Genomic DNA, 5597 nt, shown 5'->3' with positions numbered 1-5597 from the left:
AATAGAACAAAAGTATAAATTTCCATAAAGAATGCAAAAAACCTTTTACTTAGAACATGAAAGATTAGAATGCTGGTGTTTTGTTCAAAGTCTTCCTATTTTACTCTTCTGCCCACAGTTAACATACTCTTCTCCTTTGAGTGTAACAAAGACCAGGTATGCTGACTGCAGTGTAAGTTCGAAGCTTCCACTGACAGACATAAATCTGCAATGTGTATGGATTTGGGAATCCCCATGTTAGGCCTACTCTGAGCAAATTTTTATGCAGGTTAGAGATAAAAGGGTTCATTTCAATGGAGCAAAGTTATTCTCTTTCAGCATTAGTTTCTCCTCAGAGAGTTTGTGTACCAATTAGGCTTTCACAAGATCAAACTATTTGAGAAAGGGAGGAGTCTAATCTGCACTCTTGTGCTTAAAAAAAAAATAGGTGGAGAATGTGGGTATTCCTTTCCCCAACTTTTTATATATCCCACCTGAATGATCAAAACCACCCACACCTGGAATGGGTGGGAGGAGGAGACTTCTTGGGAGGAGAGAGGGGATATGAAAGAGAGTTAAAGAAGAGAAAACCAGAATCAGCAGAGTATCAACAGAGAGCATCAGCAAAGAGTATCAGTAGAAAGAATCAACAAGGAGCATCAGCAAAGGAAGTCAGTCAGCAAACGAAGCCTGAAGAGCAGCTGAAAGGGAAACAGAGGCAAAGAGAGCCAGAGAAGAAAGGAGCAGAGAAGTGGCTCCTAGGAAAAGGCTTAGCATAGAAGCCATATGAGAAAATGTACATGGCGGTGCTCGCTTCGGCAGCACATATACTAACATTGGAATGATACAGAGAAGATTAGCATGGCCCCTGCGCAAGGATGACACGCAAATTCGTGAAGCGTTCCATATTTAAAAAAAAAAAAGAAAAGAAAAGAAAATGTACATGGCGGTTAGGATAGGACAGTGAAATAAAACTGGCTGACTCCTGGAACTTCATCTGACTATTTTGTGAATGTTTCTGCCATCACCCTGCAAACCTTGAGACCAAACAGGCTGTAGGGGCTACAGGAGTCAGATTGAGCTGAGAAAGGCCTCACCAACCCACACCAACTCTAGGACTCGTTAATTAATATATTAAAACAACTATTTATTTGTATTTGGTGGTGGGAGATTGGGTAACATCCGGCAGTGCTCAGGGGTTACTCCTGGCTCTATACTCAGAAATCACTCCTGGCAGGGTCGGGGGACAATATGGGATGCTGGGATTCTAACCAACAACCTTCTTCATGCAAGACAAACACCTTACCTCCATGCTATCTCTCCAGCCCCGAGAACTATTTATTTGAAATAAAAACAGGATTAACTCAAATTCTACTTTCTACTTTGAAATCACAACCACTGGCAACAGACGTAAATGGAGTAATATATTACCCTCAAGGCTCACTTAGTTCACTATTGGCCATGAAACTGCTCTCATGAGTAGTTCTGCTCTTGACTCTCATTCCTGCCAGTTGGTTGTGTCTTGGAGAATAGGTGTTGATTATTTTCCAAGTTTTGTGGTTTGGATTATTTTTTGCTTGCCCCTGGATTTCCTGGCATTTGTCCATTGCTGTATCATAGAAAGCAGTGGGATATTACCACTTACCACAAGATTTTTAACCTTTTTTCAGAATTTCATATGTTCAAACCTGATTACTCTTTTTTCTAATAGAAAAAGTTTTGTTTATTTATTGACAGCAGCAAGGCTGACCTGGAAATGATATATGTTGGCTTCTTCCATAAAGTCAATTTTATAATCGACTTTAAGATGACTGACGGTTTTCTTCAAAATATAAAAGGTGTGAAGTTCAGTAGTAAATGTTTTCATTGTCCTTAGGGGCTAGAGAGACTGCTAAATGTGATAAGAGCATGCTTTGCATTTAGGTGGGCCAGATTTGATCCCTGGTACTGCTCTGTAGCTGAATTCTTCAGGAATGAACCTCAAGCACAGACCAGGATGTAGTACCCAACAATTTCCTGGCATGCCATCCTCAATAAGAATTAAAGTATTTTTATGGTCTAGCAGGGGTTTCAAACTCAATTTACCTGCGGGCCGCAGGAGGCAAAGTCAGGGTGATCCTTGAGTGCAAAGTCAGTAGTAAGCCTTGAACATTGGGGGTGTGTGACCCAAACAACTAAAACAAAACAAAACAAAAAAAGATTCCTCTAGGACAGGGCCACAAAATGTACAGAGGGCCATTTGAGGCCCGCAGGCAGCGAGTTTGAGACCCCTGGCACTAGAGGGAGGTCCTTGTGTCAGGGATTTTGTATTACTCATCTGTCCCTCATGTAGCAACATTGAGTACAGTCTTAATTATTTCTGTTTCAGACCTGATACCATGGAGTATATAGAGGAAAACTTAAGGAGAACTCTCCATGACATCGAAAGTAAAAGCATCTTCAATGATTTAAAAAACCACTGATAGGGGCCGGCGAGATAGCATGGAGGTAAAGCATTTGCCTTACATGCTGAAGGACGGTGGTTTGAATCCCGGCATCCCATATGGTTCCTCGTGCCTGCCAGGGGCGATTTCTGAACATAGAGCCAGGAGTAACCCCTGAGCGCTGCTGGGTGTGACCCAAAAATCAACCAACCAACCAAACAAACAAAAACAAATAAAACCACTGACCAAATAATTGGAAGTAAAGATAAACTAATGATATTACATTAAATTAAGCTTTGGCACCTCAAAGAATACAGGATACAAAGACTGCCCATGAAATGGGAGAAATTGTTCATTTAATACCCATATGATTAAAGGTTAATATCTAAAATATATAAGGTACTTATAGAATGTGTCAAGAAAAAATATTCCCCATCAAAATATGAATAAATGACAATAAATGAACAGAAATTTCTTCAAACAATAAATAGATATACAGGCATGCAACAGAAATACAGACCAAGAGGTACATGATAAAAGCTCCATATCATTAATTATCAGGGAGATTCAAATCAAAATGCCAACATGATATAATCCCACACCACAGGGACTGGTACAAATCAAAAAGAATCATAACAGTGAGTGCTGGCTTGAGTGTGAGGAAGAAAGGTCTCTCATTCACTTCTAGAGGGATTGTTGACTGGTCAATCCTTTTTGGAAAACAGTATGAACTTTCCTCAAAAAACTGGACATTGAGCTTCCATTTGACCCAATAGTATCACTACTGGAAATATACCCGAGGGGCCTAAAACACAATGTAGAAAAGTCATCTGCACTTCTATGTTTACTGCTGCCTACAGTTTAGAAACATAACTAGTGTCCTAGAACAGATGAGTGGATGAATAAATAATGGTACATCTACACAATAAAATACTATGCAGCTTCTAGGAAAGATGATATCATGGAATTTGCCTAGACATGAAGAGTATCATGCTGATTAAAATGAGTCAGAAGAGGAAATACATAGACATAGACATAGACATAGAATGATCACACTCATCTTTGGAATATTAACAGAAAGTGTGATATAAGAATAGTGGAAATAAAAAATGATCAGACTTGAACAAATCCAAAGTTAACGACAACAGAATCGATACCCAATCTACAATAAGCTGTCCAAATGGGGATCAGTTACACTAGCATCCTGCAGGGTAAAGGAGGAAGAAGTGGGATGCATGCTGGAAAAGGGGTGGAGGGAGGACAACACTGGTGGTGGAAATTCCCCTTATTCTTGTCACTATTTATCTTAAATATTACTGTGAATTATTTGTAACTCACTTTGGTATCAGTAAAAAAAAAAAAGAATAGCACCCAAAGACAATTGGAAAGATGGGTAGGAAGTGCAATTAAGACCTATATAATAATAGTAGTTGGAAATGATCACTCTGGACAAAACTGGGAATTGAAAGGTAGTAAACTGATATGTATAATACCCTTTGAGTAACAGTGTTGCAAACCATGGTGCCTAAAAAAGAAAAAAGAAAAGCGAGTTAGAGAGAAAAAAGAGAGTGAAGAAAAGTGGCTACTGTAGAGGCAAGCTGGGGTGACGGTGGGGTGAAGTTGATGAGAGGGTAAGTGGGGAAATTGGTGCTAGAAAATGAACACTGATGAAAGGATGGGTGTTGGAACATTGTATGACAAAAATTCAAATATCAACAAATTTAGCAGAACTAAAAAATTTATAAAGAAATAACCAAAGAGGGAAATGCTGCTAACTATGTAAGCATTAAGCACCTACTTTAGATATAAGTAAAGTTTTTGTTAATTTTTAAATTAATGTTATATGTTTTCCGAATAAAATATTTCTTTCCCTAAGATTTACCTATTATACAATATACATTCACAAGTAGCTAAAGCAATTTTTGGGAAAAAGAAGATGGGAGGCATCACTTTTCCCAACTATAAATTGTACTACAAAGTAGTAGTGGCTAAAAAAGCTTGGCATACAGACTCTCAGTTCAATGGCATAGACTTGAGTATTCTGAAATTGACAGCCAAATCAATTAATCTTTGACAAAAGGGTAAGAATTAGCAATGTGGAGCAAAGAAAGCTTCTTCAACAAGTGATGTTGGGAAAATTGGTCAACCACATGCAAAAAAGTGAACTCAGACCTAACACCATGTAAAAGGTCAATTCAAAATGGATAAAGACCTTGATATCGTACCTGATACACAAAGGAAAGCAGAGGCACTCCAAGGAAACATGAAAACGCTCCATGACATTGAAGCTAATGGTATCTTCAAGGATGAAGCACCACTGTTCAAGAAAGTGCAAGTAAAGATAAACAAATGGGACTACATTAAACTGAGAAGCTTCTGTACTTCAAGGAAATAGTGACTAGGAAACAAAGACTACTCATCAAATGGAGGAAACTATTCACTCAGTTACCCATCATATCTGAGGTTAATATCTAAGATATACAAGGTACTGACAGAATTTAGCAAGAAAAAAAATATCTCATCCCATCCAAAAATAGGGAGAAGAAATGAACAGAATTTCCTTAAAGAAATGCAGGTGGTCAAAAGACAAGTGAAAAAATGTTTCACTTCATTAAATCAGGACGATACAAATCAAAACAACAATGAGATATCATTTCACACCAAAAAGACTGGCATACATCAAGCACAAGAACAACCTGTGCTGGTGCAGATGTGGGGAGAAAGAGACTCTCATTCACTGCTTGTAGGGATGCAGACTGGGTCAGCCCTTTTGGAACAAAATATGGATATTTCTCAAAAGACTGGAAATTGAACTCCCATATGATCCATTAATATAATTCCTAGAGATATACTCTAGGAAAACAAAAACACCATGTAGAAAAGCCCTTTGCATTCCTTTAAACATCACAGTGCTACTTATAAAAGCCAGAATCTGGAAACAACCAAAATGCCTGAGAACAGATGAGTGGGTAAAGAAACTGTGGTACATCTACACAATGAAATGCTACACAGTGTCAGAAAAAATAAAGTCATGAAATTTGCATATATATATGGATGGATATGGAGATTACTATGGTAAGTGCAATGAGTCAGAGAGAGAGAGAGAGTAGATAAAGATAATCTCACTTATTTGTCTTGTATAAGACAAATATGATAGTATGTTAAAATTACCCAGAGACAATAGAGATGAGGGTC

General features: G+C 38.1%; 1 non-coding gene across 1 annotated transcript; it reads left to right on the top strand.

The window, feature by feature from the left end:
- Positions 1-785: 785 nt before the first annotated feature.
- Positions 786-892, top strand: LOC125995295 (U6 spliceosomal RNA). Its single transcript, XR_007490841.1, has one exon. It is a non-coding gene; the product is annotated as a U6 spliceosomal RNA (small nuclear RNA).
- Positions 893-5597: the final 4705 nt, after the last annotated feature.

This window comes from Suncus etruscus, chromosome 17 (assembly GCF_024139225.1).
Source record: "Suncus etruscus isolate mSunEtr1 chromosome 17, mSunEtr1.pri.cur, whole genome shotgun sequence".
Taxonomy (NCBI): Eukaryota; Metazoa; Chordata; class Mammalia; order Eulipotyphla; family Soricidae; genus Suncus; species Suncus etruscus.
The sequence above is the reverse complement of the archived record's forward strand: the minus strand, read 5'-3'. Positions and strand labels throughout refer to the sequence as shown.